This window comes from Ovis canadensis, chromosome 15 (genome assembly GCF_042477335.2).
Source record: "Ovis canadensis isolate MfBH-ARS-UI-01 breed Bighorn chromosome 15, ARS-UI_OviCan_v2, whole genome shotgun sequence".
In the NCBI taxonomy this organism is placed as follows: domain Eukaryota; kingdom Metazoa; phylum Chordata; class Mammalia; order Artiodactyla; family Bovidae; genus Ovis; species Ovis canadensis.
The window spans coordinates 68,869,597-68,886,071 of NC_091259.1; the positions used below are offsets into that span (position 1 = coordinate 68,869,597).

At 37.1% G+C, this 16,475-nt stretch overlaps 1 protein-coding gene across 1 annotated transcript in view; it reads right to left on the reverse strand.

Annotated features, from left to right (window-relative positions):
• Positions 1-16,475, reverse strand: part of DCDC1 (doublecortin domain containing 1) — a 482,101-nt gene that overhangs the window by 136,094 nt on the left and 329,532 nt on the right. The gene's annotated exons all lie outside the window — the stretch shown is intronic.

Genomic DNA, 16,475 nt, shown 5'->3' on the forward strand with positions numbered 1-16,475 from the left:
AAACTAACATAATATTATAAATCAACTATATTTCAATTCAAAAAAGGAATATAGAGAATAAGCATTTTGATTCTCTCGACATTTAACATCCAGAATAAAATCATTGTAAGTGAAGAGATATTTTTATTTTAGTAAATTGTTCTCAAATAGAAAACTCCAGAAGAGATTATCCACCTTTATTCTTTCCCTCTCGTTCCAACCTAGGGCGACAAATCTACATATATGTAGTATATGCTCAGTAAAAGTTTGTTGCTACATTTCTTTGAAAACAGCCCTTCAGAACTTAAAAGTTTTCATAGCTTCATGAAAATATTGTTTTTTTAAGTGTATTAATTATATTACCATAAAAAATAAAAGGTCTGGAGTTTTTATCTGCGCTTCCATATACACAGTAGATTATATTCACAAGAAAGTAAGAGAACATTATTGAAAACAATGTCAGGACAGTTCTGTTTTAAAACTGCACAACTCTTTCACTGGTATTATACATAATTGGACATTTATTCAGGGAGGCCAAACACACACACATATACACCATGAATATACATGTAATTTTATAATACACTTACATTTCATATTCTGATAGAATAGTGAGGGTGGTGCTTTCATTTTTGTCTGCAAATGAGACCCCCAAAAAATGTGATACAAAGGTGACTCCAAAGGTAACTGCGAACAGGAAAGGTTTAGGTGAGTCTGGTTTGAATGTCACAGAAAAACATCAGGGTAGTGAACAGTTCAAGAGATACATTACGAGTATGCTTGTGGTGAGTGAGTGAAAGTTGCTCAGTCGTGTCTGACTCTGCGACCCCATGGACTATATAGTCCATGGAATTCTCCAGGCCAGAATACTGGAGTGGGTAGCCTTTCCCTTCTCCAGGGTATCTTCGCAACCCAGGGACTGAACCCAGGTCTCCCACATTACAAACAGATTCTTTACCAGCTGAGCCACAAGGGAAGCAGGATTGTGGTAAGCAGTCTCTGTGATAGCCCCCAACATCTCTGCCTCTTGGTATTTACCTCCTTGTATAGTTCCCTTCTGTTATAGACCGAATTGTTTCCTCCTCAAAATTCATATACTAAAGCCCTGTGATTGTACTGAGAGATGGGGCTTTTAAGGAGGTTCAGTTCAGTTCACTTCAGTCACTCAGTCGTGTCCGACTCTTTGCGACCCCATGAATCGCAGCACGCCAGGCCTCCCTGTTCATCACCATCTCCTGGAGTTCACTCAGACTCACGTCCATCGAGTCCGTGATGCCATCCAGCCATCTCATCCTCGGTCATCCCCTTCTCCTCCTGCCCCCAATCCCTCCCAGCATCAGAGTCTTTTCCAATGAGTCAACTCTTCACATGAGGTGGCCAAAGTACTGGAGTTTCAGCTTTAGCATCATTCCTTCCAAAGAAATCCCAGGGCTGATCTCCTTTAGAATGGACTGGTTGGATCTCCTTGCAGTCCAAGGGACCCTCAAGAGTCTTCTCCAACACAACAGTTCAAAAGCATCAATTCTTCAGTGCTCAGCTTTCTTCACAGTCCAACTCTCACATCCATACATGACCACAGGAAAAACCATAGCCTTGACTAGACGGACCTTAGTTGGCAAAGTAATGTCTCTGCTTTTGAATATACTATCTAGGTTGGCCATAACTTTTCTTCCAAGGAGTAAGCGTCTTTTAATGTCATGGCTGCAGTCACCATCTACAGTGATTTGGGGGCCCCCCAAAATAAAGTCTGACACTGTTTCCACTCTTTCCCCATCTATTTCCCATGAAGTGATGGGACCGGATGCCATGATCTTCGTTTTCTGAATGTTGAGCTTTAAGCCAACTTTTTTGCTCTCCTCTTTCACTTTCATCAAGAGGCTTTTTAGCTCGTCTTCACTTTCTGCCATAAAGGTGGTGTCATCTGCATATCTGAGGTTATTGATAATTTAAGGAGGTAATTAAGGTTAAGTGAGGCTGTAAGGGTAGAGCCTTAATTCAACAGGACTAGTGTCCTTATAAGAAGAGGAAGAGACACCAGATATCTGTCTGTCTGTCTTTCTCTCTTTCTCCACATGTACATAGAGGAAAGACCATGTGAACACAGAGTCAAAAGTGAGTAAGTCAGGAGAAAAACCTCAAGCAGAAATTGAATTTTCCAGCCCCTTGATCTTGAAATTCTAGTTTCCATAATGTGAGAAAATTAATTTATGTTATTTAAGTCACCAAGTTTATGATATTGTATTATGGAACCCTGAGCTGACTAATACACCTCCCTCATTGTATTGTTTGGTCTGTGTAATGAAAAGAATATGGCAGAAGTGATGATATTTGACTTCTAAAGTTAGGTATAAAAGACACTGGAATCCTGTCTTAAATGTGTTCTCCCTTTTCTCTCTCTCTCTCTCTCATTTGCTCTCATATCACTCACCGTAGAGGAAGTCAGCTGAAATACAATAAACAGCCCCAGCAAGAGGCCCAGGAGGCTGGAAAATGAGGTTTACTGCCAGCGCCACACAAGTAAACTTGGAGACAGAGCCTCCAGTCCCACTCCAACCTTAGAAGAATGAACCCCTGGCTGACAACTTGGCTACAACCTCATGAAAGACCCAGAGATAGAACCAAACAGCTAAGCTGCCTCTTGATTCCTCATCTTCAGAAGCTATCTTAGATCATAATGTTTGTTGTTTTAAGCCACTGATATGACTTGAAGATATGAGTCTTATACGGAGCTGGTATGTTGAAATCCTGATCCCCATTGATTGCATCAGGTGTTGGTAGGTGGGGTCCTTGATAAGCCATTAGGTCATGAAGGCAAAGCCCTCATGAATGGGATTACTGCTTTTATAAAAGAGATGGACATGTGCTCTTATAACAGAGATGAACTCAGTGGACATGAGTTTGAGCAAGTTCCGGGAGTTGGTGATAGACAGGGAAGCCTGGAGTGCTGCAGTCTATGGCGTCACAAAGAGTCGGACACAACTAAGCGACTGAAATGAACTGAAAACAGACCCCACAGAGGCTACAATGTGAAGTATGCAACCCAGAAGAGGGCCCTCACTCCATCCTACTGGCTCGCTGATCTTGGATTTCCAGGATCCAGAACTGTGAGAAGTACATTTCGGTTGTTTGTAAACTACACAGTCTGTGGTATTTTGCTGCAGCAGTCCACATGGACTAAGATAGTAAGTTTAAGGTAATTTTTTCCTCAGCAGTAACATACCATTTTATTCAAAACCAGCTTAAAAGCCTGCTGCTAAATTTATTTATTTTACATGGTGCTAGTCATTTTTATTCCATAATGTTTAAAAATCACTGCCCTCACTCTAATACTTCATGATCATCAACCTATCAGATGAGGCACAACAATAGGAGTTGAATTGGAGGTATTTGGTTTTACACAAGCACTGCTTTTAAGAGAGACTGACATATTAACATTTATCTTCTATCCATCAATATTCCAATATTCTATGTTAAATCTATGCTCTAGGTGATCCTTAACTGAGATTTAGATTTCATTCATTATCCCAAAGCTTAAAAAGCATCTTACATTCTCCTTTTCTTCATTCTATATTAGCTATATTTAGGATTCTGGAATGTCCTTTTGTTTTTTCCATAATATAGTTAAATTCCCTACTTACTGTTAAACAGACTTTAGTCATATTAAAAATTGTTTCTCAGTAATAACGGGTTATCACTGAGATGCTTCATTTTCCCTCTTCCCCTACTCATCAGCTGCTCTTCTGTTTCCCCCAGCTGCTTATGTTGTTACTTGCTTAATTTTCCTTTTCTCTTGTTGATCTTATCTCCCTCTAATGGTTTCCTGAGAGCAAAAGCCCATCTGATCATACGTGAGAGCCATATTTTTCTTGCCAGATGTATGGGTTTTGTCTTCTTAAATGACTTCTGTATGCCTGAACCCTAATGAAGAGATAATTGCAGAACCTTTGGGGAAGGGATTGTTATTCCAAGGATATGAGTGAAGCAGTTTGGATAGACGGATGCAGACATCCTTAGTCATATTCTTTGTGATGTCAGTATTCGGAAGAAACGGTTATCTGTAATATGTTTTAAACAATGCCGCAGTCAAAGTTAGAGTACAAATGGGTTTCCACGTAAGTGAAACCAATTGTATGTCAGCCAACTGTATGTCTGTAAAGGGCACTTGGAGGCTTTAAGTGGTAGAAATTTAAAAGCAAGCCCAAACAGTTCTGAAAATATTAACTGATTGAGAACATCTAAGTTATTCGTTGTTTATTATGCAAGCAAAAGTCAAAATGATATACTCATCTAAAAAACCCTTTCTGTTATTAAGCATCTTTTACTGTGGCAAATTGAATCTAGATGTTGATGTTTTTTCAAGGAAAAACAAATTGAAGCACAGTGGAAAGAAGTGTTTGCCGGGAGCCAGCTGAGGAACTCCGCCCATGGCAAAGGTCATGAGGAAGGAGGCTTGGCATACGCAAAGGCGTGATCAAACCTCAGGAAACCCCCTGTTCCCGAGCATCTAACCCCAAAACCAGAGTCTGTTTTATGCTCTCACCGAAGCCTCTGACTTTACGGGGGGCTCTCCCCATAACCATTTCTCTCGGAGAAGGAGTAAACATGCAGCTCCAAGGCAATAAAAATTCCTGGGCGTGACAAGAGTGTTTCAGCTTATGGACTCCTCTGAAGGTTATCTAGCCCACCTGTATAGGTTCCTCTGGCCACATGTGATTGTTTACAGCCTCCCAATCTGAGAGGCACGAGATGTTTTAGACTTACTAAAGGCAAATTCTTTTGGGGAGTTAGAAATTATTAGTATAGTGGGTTGGTTAGGAATTATATTGGTGAAGGGTTTTTCATTTGTTGTGTCAATAATTGCTGCTAATTCCCTGCTCTGGGTGGGACAAGGATGTCTCAGGTCAAACCTCTCTGCTGACAGACTAGCTTGTGTGACAGGATTATCCATACTCCTGCCACATGATTGTTTACTACCTCTTAACCATAAACAGCACAGAGAGTTTTGGAGTATTTTGAGAATCTTAATTAGCATAGGGCTTTTTCTTCTTGTTGAGTCAATGATTGCCACCAGGCCTCCATATCCTTAGGCACCTGGGAATATATTAATCAATGTATTTGGAATATAGTAAAGGAAATATAGTAGTTTTTGATGTTAGCAATACTAGACTTTTTGAGTTAATGGATTTTCTCTTTTATAATAGATCACTGTGCTTTGTTATAAATCACTGTGTCCTTGTTATGCAAAAACGTAACTTTATCACTATCTTAAGACCAAATAGATCTTAAGGGGAACATTAGTGAAAGGATTTTCATTTGTTGGGCTGATGTTTGCTGCTAAATCTCCATGTTCCCTACCCTTATAATGAATATAACTAGCATATAGGAGAAATAAGCATTAACCTTTAAGCATATAGGAGAAATAAGTATTAACCTTTAAGATTGATCATGTTAACCTTGGGTTAAATAAATTCCTTTCTTGATTGCAACTCACTACACCCTCACCCTATAGGAATGTAACTTTATTTGGAGGGTGGTGCCTGGTTTAAGAAAAAACACCCTTGGAAGAAATAAGTTTTTTGGTTATCAGAAAGAAAGGATCATAAAATGTCAGCAGGTCTCACTCATGGCCAGAAGATGATGTACCTTTTTTATACATTTATGTGAAGCACCTGATTTTGATAAAGGTCAGGACCACTGACTCCCACGTGACTCTGTATTCATCCCTATGTGTAACAAAAGGTATATAAGCAAACCCAAAAATAAAGACATTGGATCAGTTTCCAGAAAGACTGATTCCCTCATGTCGTTCTTTACTGCTCCCCGTTTTTCTGGCTGAATTCCCATCTGGAGCGTGGGTGCCCTCCAAGTCTACTTATTTGCCCCGGTTTTCAAGCCCACGTGAGAAGGAGCCCAAGGAGGGGCACCTTCCGATATTCAAGTGGCACTGGTGGCCCAATGTAGATGGTGCAAATTCCTTGTCTTGGAATTTTATTGGTATCCCACATAAACCAAGTTATTCAGCCCCTTTTTCTCTCCTACTATTTTCTGGCTGAATTCCCATCTGGTGCATGGGTACCCACCAAACCTATTAATTTTGCCTGGGCTTCTAAGATCGGACTTGGGGGGGGGGGCCTCAGTGCCTCCTCTCCTTCAGGAGAACGGGAAGATGCCTGCAGCCTACATAGGTGGTGATTGGTATCCCATGTGAACCACGTTATTCAGCCTCTTTTTCTCTGCTAATCTTCTAATCCCTCTCTATCTGTAATTAAGTAAGTTATTTCCAAAGACTCCGACGCTGTCCCCACCTTCGAATTCCCTGGATCCACCTGGGCTGGACCCCGGCAGTGTTAGATTTTAATCCCATCTCTGTCACTTTTTAGCTGAAAGACCTATGAGCCTCAGTTTCCTTGGTTGTAAAATGGGAATAATAATACCTCCTTTAAGGAGTGGCAATAATGATTAAAGGAGACAATGAGTGTGTGGCATGGAACATGCTCAATAAATGGTGGGTCCTTTCAATTCCTCAGTTCAATGGTGAAAAGGAGAATAGCCAGTGTCAGAAAAAAGTGTTACATTTCCTTCAGATGACATGAGAGAAATGTATTTTTTTTCCATTAATTCTCAGATTTTAAGGTTGCCTTTAAGCATTTGGGCTAAATCACTGTGTTTACCATGTTTTTCATCATATAATATTTAATGCAGTGATAGATACAAAATCATATGATGGGCATTGGAATTGGGCCTTTAACGAAGAACAGGAATTCATTCAGTGGACAAGGACAGTGGAAGGGGCAGCATATGCAAAGGCCCCCGGGCTTGAAACATCAAGGCTTATGTTAATGGTGCCCAGACTCACCAGCAATTGAAACCATTGGGGAACAATTGAAAGTGGGGAACTATAAATAAAGCAATGCCTGTGTCCCACCTCCATATATTCGGATTTAATTGTCTGAGGGGTCCTGGGTTTTGAGATGTTTAAAGGACTCCTAAGTGATTATAATATGCATACAATTTAGGAACTACTTGGCATCACCAACTGGATACACATGAGTTTGGGTGAACTCCAGGAGTTGGTGATAGACAGGGAGGCCTGGCATGCTGAGATTCATGCGGTTGCAGAGTCGGACACGACTGAGCGACTGAACTGAACTGAACTGAACCGAGCAAGTTAATTTTCTCTAAGTTGTTCTGTCTAGCTGAGTGTAGAAGAAATAGTGGGAGATGAACCAGAATAGTCATGTCATAGAATTTGGACATTATACCCTAGTCCAGAAATTGTTTGTATAGTCCTATGACTTAAAAAATTTATATGTACCCTAAAATGTGTATATGCATTTATTCATTAACATATACATGTACTCATAATAACATGGCATGTACAATATAAATATACATGAAAAGCACAAAAAATGATTAGCAAAAAATAGAAAAGTATTTTAAGTAGTTATCTTATTTGTTGATGGTTAAAAAAACCTTTCTTTTCTTACTAAATTGTTATTAAAATAATATTTTATATAAGCAGCAAATAACATATGCTTCATTTTTTGTGGTTTTTAAAAGCAACGGTAGAAACAATCTAGATGAAAGGAACCTAAATTGTGGTACATCCACATAATGAAAATGTACACATCAAAAAACTGAAGGAGTACATTTTTTTAACTGATGCAGAAAAATCTCAAACATATTATTAAGTAAAATAATTGCAGCAAGGTACAAACAGTATTTGGAATATTACCACTTGTGCAAAGGGAATGAGGTATATATGTACATTTCTCTGTGTTTATGCATTAAAAAAAAAAAACTCTGAAAAGATCCACAGTAATTTATAGGATTAGTTTTTGGTGGGTATGGGCGTGGCCCAATAGGGAAGGCAGGGGACAGTGATAGAAAACTTATTATTCTATATCTATTTGAAACTTTTATTTTTGGAACAGGTGAATGTATTATCTATCAAAAATAACCAATTTTTAAAAACTCAGGGGTGTGAATATATAAATAAAAGCATAAAAAAAGTTTTCCAACAGCCTTCTATTTGGGAGCCTAAGTAACTCCCTGTTACAAACTAGATGTACAGTAAGTAATTAGTAAATATTGACTGTATGAGTGAGAGAATAAAATGGATCAATTCTTCACCATGTTACTGAAGGCCTTCCATCACCTGGATCTACTCTACTATTCAGTTTATCTTGCACTAGTCTAAGAGGCAATCACTCGGGCCTTTTCCTCATATATTTAATTCCTACCCTTGCTAGTGAGGTTTTCCCCCACCACGAAGCCCCCTTTATTTGTCAATCCAAATCCCACCTTTTATTTAGATCACGATCTCATATCCATCTCTTGAGTGGCTTAAAACAACAGAAATTTCACAGTTAGAGAGGCCAGACGTCTGAAATCAAAGTGTCAGCTGGCTCATTCTCCTTCTGAAACTTATAGGGAAGAATCCTTTCTTGTCACTTCCTGGCATCTGACAGTTTGCCAGCAATACCTGGCATTCCTTGACCTGCAGCTCCGGTATCTGAGTCTCTGCTTCCATCTCTGTATGTTTGTGTCTCTGCCTCGTCTCCTCCTAGAAGGACACCAGCCATACTGGGCTCTAACAGCCCATGCAAATCAAGTTATGACAAACTTGGGCTTTCCTGGTGGCTCAGATGATAAAAAATCTGCCTGTAATGCAAGAGATGCAGGCTCAGTCCCTGGGTTGGGAAGATCCCCTGGAGAATGGAATGGCTACCCACTCCAGTATTCTTATCTGGAGAATTTCATGGACAGAGGAGCCTGGCAGGCTACAGTCCATGGGGTCGCAAAGAGTTGGACACGACTGAGTGACTTCCACTTTCATCTAAACCTGATTACATTTGCAATGATTATTTCCAAATAAAGTCACATTCACAGGTACTGGAAGTTAGAAATTGAACATATCATTTTGGGACACAATTCAAACCACAAAACTTACTCTAGATTTTCCCCCTAATGTTAAATTCTAAGGCATATAAATCTGCAGCCTGCAGTCTCTAGTAACAGGTTCATCTAGTGTAGTTTTTATTCTTTTTCAAAGTATATATACATTTTATCTCCCAAATTAGACTATAAGTACCTCAAGGGCAGGAAATATGTTTTCTTCTAAACATATTTGTTTGGCCCAGTGCTAGACTCATGAGAGCGACCCAAAAATGACTAGATGAAAAACTGGATCAATGATGTTATAAAAGGCAAACACTGACTATTTTAGATTTTAACACTCATCCATCACAAGCTCTCAAGGCTCCTTAGCTTACTCAGAATGTGAGAATCCAAAAGGTAGCATTAGCTCATCAGTGCCACACAGCAAAGGCTCCACTTTAAGGAAGGATCAAGATCCATAAACAATAGACTTGGTCCCAAGAATGGAGGTAATTGCATGACAGGACGGCAATCTAGTCTTCAGTTTCATGTCCAGCGTCCAGATGCAAGGCAAGTCACTGTCTTAGTTTATAATTATGGACAAAGAAGTTATCATTAGAATTTTTTTTTTTTCAAAATAAAATAAACACATATACCCATGTGTATGCATATATGTATAATACTTGAATTGATTTCTGATTAAAATGAAGGCTTGAGATTTTTCAGGAATTTAAACAAACAGATCGCAGTAGGATATGAAGAGTAGTGCAATATGGTAATTGGCTGCTGTCTCAATTTCATCGTGGGAAATCAAAGGCTACGGTGGAACAAGGACCAGCAAGGAAGACAATAAGTGAAAGAAAAGTAAGAGCAGAAGGAAGCGCAGGGCAGAAGAAAAAGGAGACACACAGAAAGAGAAAATTCAAAGAGGAAAACAATTAGCCTAAATACCTAAGCTAGTAACACATAATCAGTTTATAAACAAGCCATGTTCATACAGTGTTGACCAAGAATGTCATTGCATTTATTGGAAAATTCTGATCATTTTCAGCAATAAGATAATCACCTGAGGGAAAAAAAATAAGTGGATTAGAATATATCAGCTTTTTAACTCTTGTATATTGAAAAATAGCAAAATTAAAGGACAACCACATGTCAGAAAAATTATTTGCATCAAATAGAACACACAAATAACATATTAATGAATGTATAATTAGTGTATTCAAATATATTTTTAAAAATTTCAAAAATTCCAAATGGGTACAGGATATAAATAGATTATTCACATAAATAAAACAACTAGAAAACTGATGCATGGGAAGTTATAGTCAAATAAACGCACCTTAAGGCAACCTAAGTTTTCTCAAATGTCCATTAAATGTAACAAAGAGATCTAAATCTGAAATGCTCAATTTTAGCAGAAATTAGCACAATATTATAAATCAACTACAATTTCAATTTAAAAAATAATAAAATGTTCAATTTAGATAAATTCGGGGGAAGAAATCAATAAACTCATCCACTGTTGGTTCCATTACCAAAAGGTAATTTGTTGTTGTTTAGTCACTACGGCTGCTGCTGCTGAGTCACTTCAGTCATGTCAACTCTGTGTGACCCCATAGACAGCAGCCCACCAAGTGGTGTCCAATTCTTTTGCGACCCCATGGACTATGGCCTGCCAGGATTCTCTGTCCACGAAATATTCCAGGCAAGTATTGGAGCGGGTTGCCATTTCCTATTCTAGGTAATCTTCCCTATCCAGGAATCTAACCAAGGTGTCCTATATTGGCAGACGGATTCTTTACCGCTGTGCCTCTGATAAGCCCACTGATAGGTAATGGGATAGGGCAAAACATAACAAGTATTATAAAAATGAGTGCTCTAGGAGTTCACCTTAAGAAGTAGTTTTTGAAAAGTAGAAAGGTAAATGGATGAGAATATTCACTGAAGTTTTGTTCATAGAAACAAGAGTGGGAAATAACCTAAATATCCATATTTAGGATGATTTTTAATCCTATAGGGTACTATATCATTAAAAATTTATCATTTTAAGTTTATGTGAAGTCATATAAAAGCATTATGATCAAAGTAAGTAAAAAAAGCAAAACAGAAGTAGTAGGGACACGAATTTCAACTATATAAAAATATGTATCCTTATGGAATGTCATACATGCATTCAGTAGAAATGTACTAAGCAACTATTATCTACAGTTCTATGTCAAGAACAAAGGATATAGGTCCTGAACTCACACTCAAAATCTTAGAGAATAAAGATATGTAAAAATAAATATTATAACATAAAAGTACTATAACAAAATTCAAAAATAAAAATAATTATATGGTGGGATTGAAAAGCATGCCATATTTTAAATTTTGTGTTATGTGCCCTTTTTTCCACTTATCCTTTTTCCCTGCATTATAAAAAGAAAAAAACAACATGTTCATTATAAAATACTAGGAAAACACAGAAAACATATAAGGAATCATTGAGGAAACTGCACAGCCCTAGAATCCCCAGACAAACACTTTCACCACAAGTTCTTATTCAGTCTTTTTTAAATGATAATTTCTAGATTATTTTTACATATTGAGATGATATGTATATACATTTTATATTTCATTATTATCAATTAAAATTATAGCATAAGCAAATTCCCATGGTATTAAAAACGCTTTGGAAAAAATGTCCAACATTTCATAATATTTCACAGATGAAATGTAATCTACTTAGCAATGCCCCTATGATCAGACACCTTGTTTCTATGCCTTTATTAGCATTAATAATGCTACATAATGAATATGTTTATCTCCATTCCCATTAACTTCTTTGTCATAAATTTCCAGTATAACACAATTTTTAAAGCTATAACTTAGTAATATAACTAAGTTACATTTTACCATATGTAAAATTTTCATAATTCTGAGTATAAACTATGTTATCTATACTAATTTCAATGAAAACATTTGAGAATTAACATGATCTTAAAGAGAAAAGTAACCTTTGAGACTACAGTAGAACACACACAGACCATTGTTTCCATGAGCACTCCTGTTAGAACCTCTCCCCAAAGAAAGACATGTTAAGCTCCTATCCCATCTACTGAGAGAAAGCAATAGCTGCTGCTGCTGCTGCTGCTGCTGCTGCTAAGTCGCTTCAGTCGTGTCCGACTCTGTGCGACCCCATAGATGGCAGCCCACCAGGCTCCCCTGTCCCTGGGATTCTCCAGGCAAGAATACTGGAGTGGGTTGCTATTTCCCTCTCCAATGCATGAAAGTGAAAAGCGAACGTGAAGTCGCTCAGCTATGTCCGACTCCCAGTGACCCCATGGACTGCAGCCTACCAGGCCCCTCCGTCCATGGGATTTTCCAGGCAAGAGTACTGGAGTGGGTTGCCCCTGCCTTCTCCGAGAGAAAGCAGTAGATTAAGTGCTAACTCAAATTTTTCAAAGCCATGATCATTCTAAAATGAATAACATTTTTTCCATAAGAAAAACAAACCTATAGTTTATTTATTTCAAGAAATAAATTTTACACGTTTGAAATTCCTAGACATATATTACTATTAATATTATTATGAAATAAAAGCTATATATACACTGAAGACCACAAAGTACTTGAGCATGGATAACTAAAATTCCATGAGTTAAGCAACTCTTTCCTTTAGAGGCAAACCTATAATGTGGAATAGAGCACATTTTTGGTGGAAAAAAAGAATAAAGAATTTAAATATTTAATGACACTTTTCCTAATATATTTATGACTGCTACCATTTTTCCAGATAATATATTTTATATTTGCTCAAATGAGTTGTCTAAGATCAATGAAACAACTAGTGAAAATGTTATCCTTTCAATTTTAAGGTCATAAAAATGAAGACTTACTGTAATGAAGTTCTCATCCCAACCTCCAGTATCTATGAAGTAAATAAAGCAGGTAAACATCCAAATCATAGTTGAAGATACTGAGGCCTAGTGTGTATCAATTATGCACTAACTCTGATACACAATGGAACAGGGCATGCTAGAAAGAACTTGGGCTATAAAATGAGAAAACAAAAATAAAATAAATAACTTTAGAAAAAAAGGACCAGGAAAAAATAAAATAAAAAAAAGTTTTAAATGACTTTAGGAAGAGACCTTTACAATTGAAAGTGTTGGTTGACTATGAACAGAAGAGATTTGTATAACGTGCAGTGTCAGGCGTTCTTTTCCTAATTCCAGGACAAAGAAAAGAAGGAGAACATTTGAAACCTGCAATAAACATTTTTAATTCAAATATCATTTAAGCTCATTAATTGCTGAGAATTCATACATATCTGCATTTATCTTTAAAGGGAAGCATAAAAAGCTCTGTTATCCCTTTAGACATAAAAGAGATAAAAGAATGAAACTTGAAGAAAAGTCATAAATGTAGGAATTACAACATTACTGCCTTAATAACAATTCTTCACTAATAGAATACATGACATGGTACCTTTATATAATGAAGACTAAACATAGCAGAAACTACATAATAGCTGTACTGCTGTAGATCAATTTGAGTCTAACATAACAGAAATGATCACTGATCCCAAGACGTTATGGAATAGTAAACTTCAGATATTGTGCTGCTTTTCAAGTTTATGTGACTATGATTATTTAATTTTCTTTTGTGCGTGCTCAAGTATAGCTGTTATGTGACTACACGTGAGAGAACCTGAAATTAATTTGTCTGTATGAGATCAGCGACTGTACAAATTCTTATGAAAACTAACATGCCATGACAATAGTAATTTTGATAAAATTACAGCAAGTACTGCAATTCTCTGCCATCTGGCTGTCTCGTCATAACTACTTTGATGTGCTTTTTTATGACTTATTTATTTACTTCAACCACTTTATCGGTGTAGTTTTAAAGCATGTAAATTAACATGATGGAAGATTTTAAATGTTAAAGGAAGACTATCTTCATAAATAAATGTTGAATTTTTAACCAGATTATGAGACTTTTTGATGGGGAAAATATTCCTTAAGAAAAAAGCCATTTTGACGAACTTTCTTAATTCACTTGATATTCATCTTATTATGTTTAATCTTTGAAGCACAGCAACTCTATGAGCTGCCCTTGAATTTTTTCTACAGCAACATAGTACTATATATTTCACTATTGTTTCGATCCTTACACTTTGATTTGGGTACCTTAAATTAGCTTACATACTTCATATATTTTCTATCACTATGTAATTACTTTTATATGCTTTTAACTAAACCAACACCATTTGTACCCTTTATGAAACACAGAGGGCAAATCAAGTCTTTATCCACTATGAATCCCTTTCATTTTAAAGACTAAAAGAAATGACTTGAAAATTCAAAATATTCAAATTAGTCCATGAAAACTACCCCTCATTTGTTTAAGATTTAATTTTATTTACGCCTAGAAGGGCTTCCCAGGTGGCACTAGTGGTGAACAACCTGCCTGTCAATGCAGGAGACGTAAGAGGCACGGGCTCAATATTGGGTTGAGAAGATCTCCAGGAAGAAGGCATGGCAATCTACCCCAGTATTCTTGCCTGGAGAATCTCATGGACATAGGAGCCTGGCAGACTATGTACAGTCCTTAGGATTGCAGAATCAGACACAACTGAAGTGAATTAGAACACATGTAAGGCCTAGAAACTGTATCTCATCATAGTCATGTTGCCTAAATAATCTGCCTCCGATTCTCCTAAAAATTCAAGTCTCCAACTTGTGTTAAGGACACAAGGTTGAATTATGGTACATATTTCTTCCCAAAGAACACTTTTTCTAATTTGGCAGATAGAAGACATATTTAATGGTAATTCATTATTATCATGAAGGAAATTATTTGCTTCATAGTCCAGTTCCCAACGTGTCAATGTCTATTTCATGGGCTCCACAGAAATAATACTTGTTGATGACTTGGAAAGAAAGCAGAGGATTGCAAGGAGTGTTTCTTCTGATCAATAAGAATGTCATTGGGGTTGAACAACGCTAGTAAAAAAGCAGTGACATCTCAATGATGTGTACAATTGGGACACTCAATTGTCTACAGTGATGAGCCCCATACCCCAACACACACTAAAGGAAATTTCAAAACCTCTCTTGACTCAGTTGGCATAAAAAATTTCTTGTAGATGGTAGAAAATAGCTTAGCTGTAATTCACTTGGAACTAATTTCAGTCATTGTTAAAGCATACTGGGTTGAAAATTAGTGTCAAACGACAAAGTGGTATGACTTCTTAAAAGCATTTGAACTCAAATTGTATGTGCCCACAATGCACCTGAATTAAAGTTTCCAGGATTCGGGACTGAACCGTAGCTACATACTGCCAACAGGATTCTCATCTCAATCTTAAAGAAAATCGCACCCATGAGTATGCCTGAGATATGGAATGGCATATCTGGGAGACACCATTGTTTACTCCCTTACAGTCCAAAGCAGGGAATTAGTATAAAAACCAATAAAAAAGGATAAACATTCTTTAAAATAGAACATTCATTATCTCAGATTTTGGACGACAGAATGATGTATAACAAAGCTCTCTTTTCCAACACATAAAAATTGTAAAACCAACTTTTAGTTCCTAAAAGTTTCTCAGGCAGAAACCAAAACAAGTTTTTTAAAATATAGATGCATAAAACTATTAGATTGTTTTAATAATATATTTTTGTATTATCCAAATACTTTTTCTATTGGTCCAATTTTACATTTGTCCTATAGGTCTAAAAAAGTTTCAAGGTCATTAGAAACAGAATAAGTGACTTCTTGAAATGTTCAGACCCATATTTGTCAGTATCATTTATAGTTCTCCTCACTACACACTCCCTATAAAACACGCTAAATAGAGTGGCTGATGCCCGGCCCACCATCTTTACTGTGATTTCATATCTGAGTGTACTAATTTTTAGTAGCCTTTAAAGCATTTCCATTTTCATTATTTACTCACAGCAAGATACATTAGAGATAGTAAAATTCAGAGAGACCATAATAAAGACCTGGATTTGTAAGTGAAACAGAAAATTTGGAATACAGAAACTACAAGTCATACTGTGATAAGCCTATTTGATGTTTTCTTCTTAATGAAATAAACATATAAGGTTTTGCTTTCCCCACAAAGTTAAATTTCTTATTTTGAGCTTGGGTCTTCTATTGAATGGAATTTTTGCACAAGGTTCTGGAAGTGATTAGTGAAATCTCTGTATCACTAGGGAGTCCTGCCTGTCTGAATCTAAAACTGTAACAAACTAAAGGGCTTGGTTGGGGATTAATTTATATTAAAGAGTATATTTTGTTCATGGCACTGTGTAATAAGTCAACATGCTTTCAGCTTACCCCCTGTTTGGACTGATGGCTAAGTCAGGACTGCCTCTAGTCATATACGTTATGAAGAATAAAACAGACGTTAAAGATTTTGTATCTGACAATGCTGAAAGTGAAAGGAAAGAATTGTTCCTCTAAACTTCCCTCAATGGGAAGGAATTTGAATTCTCTTCCTGTCCCATTTCCTATTCTCCAGCAGAAATAAACAGAGAAGGCAATGGCACCCCAGTCCAGTACTCTTGCCTGGAAAATCCCATGGACGGAGGAGCCGGGTAGGCTGCAGTCCATGGGGT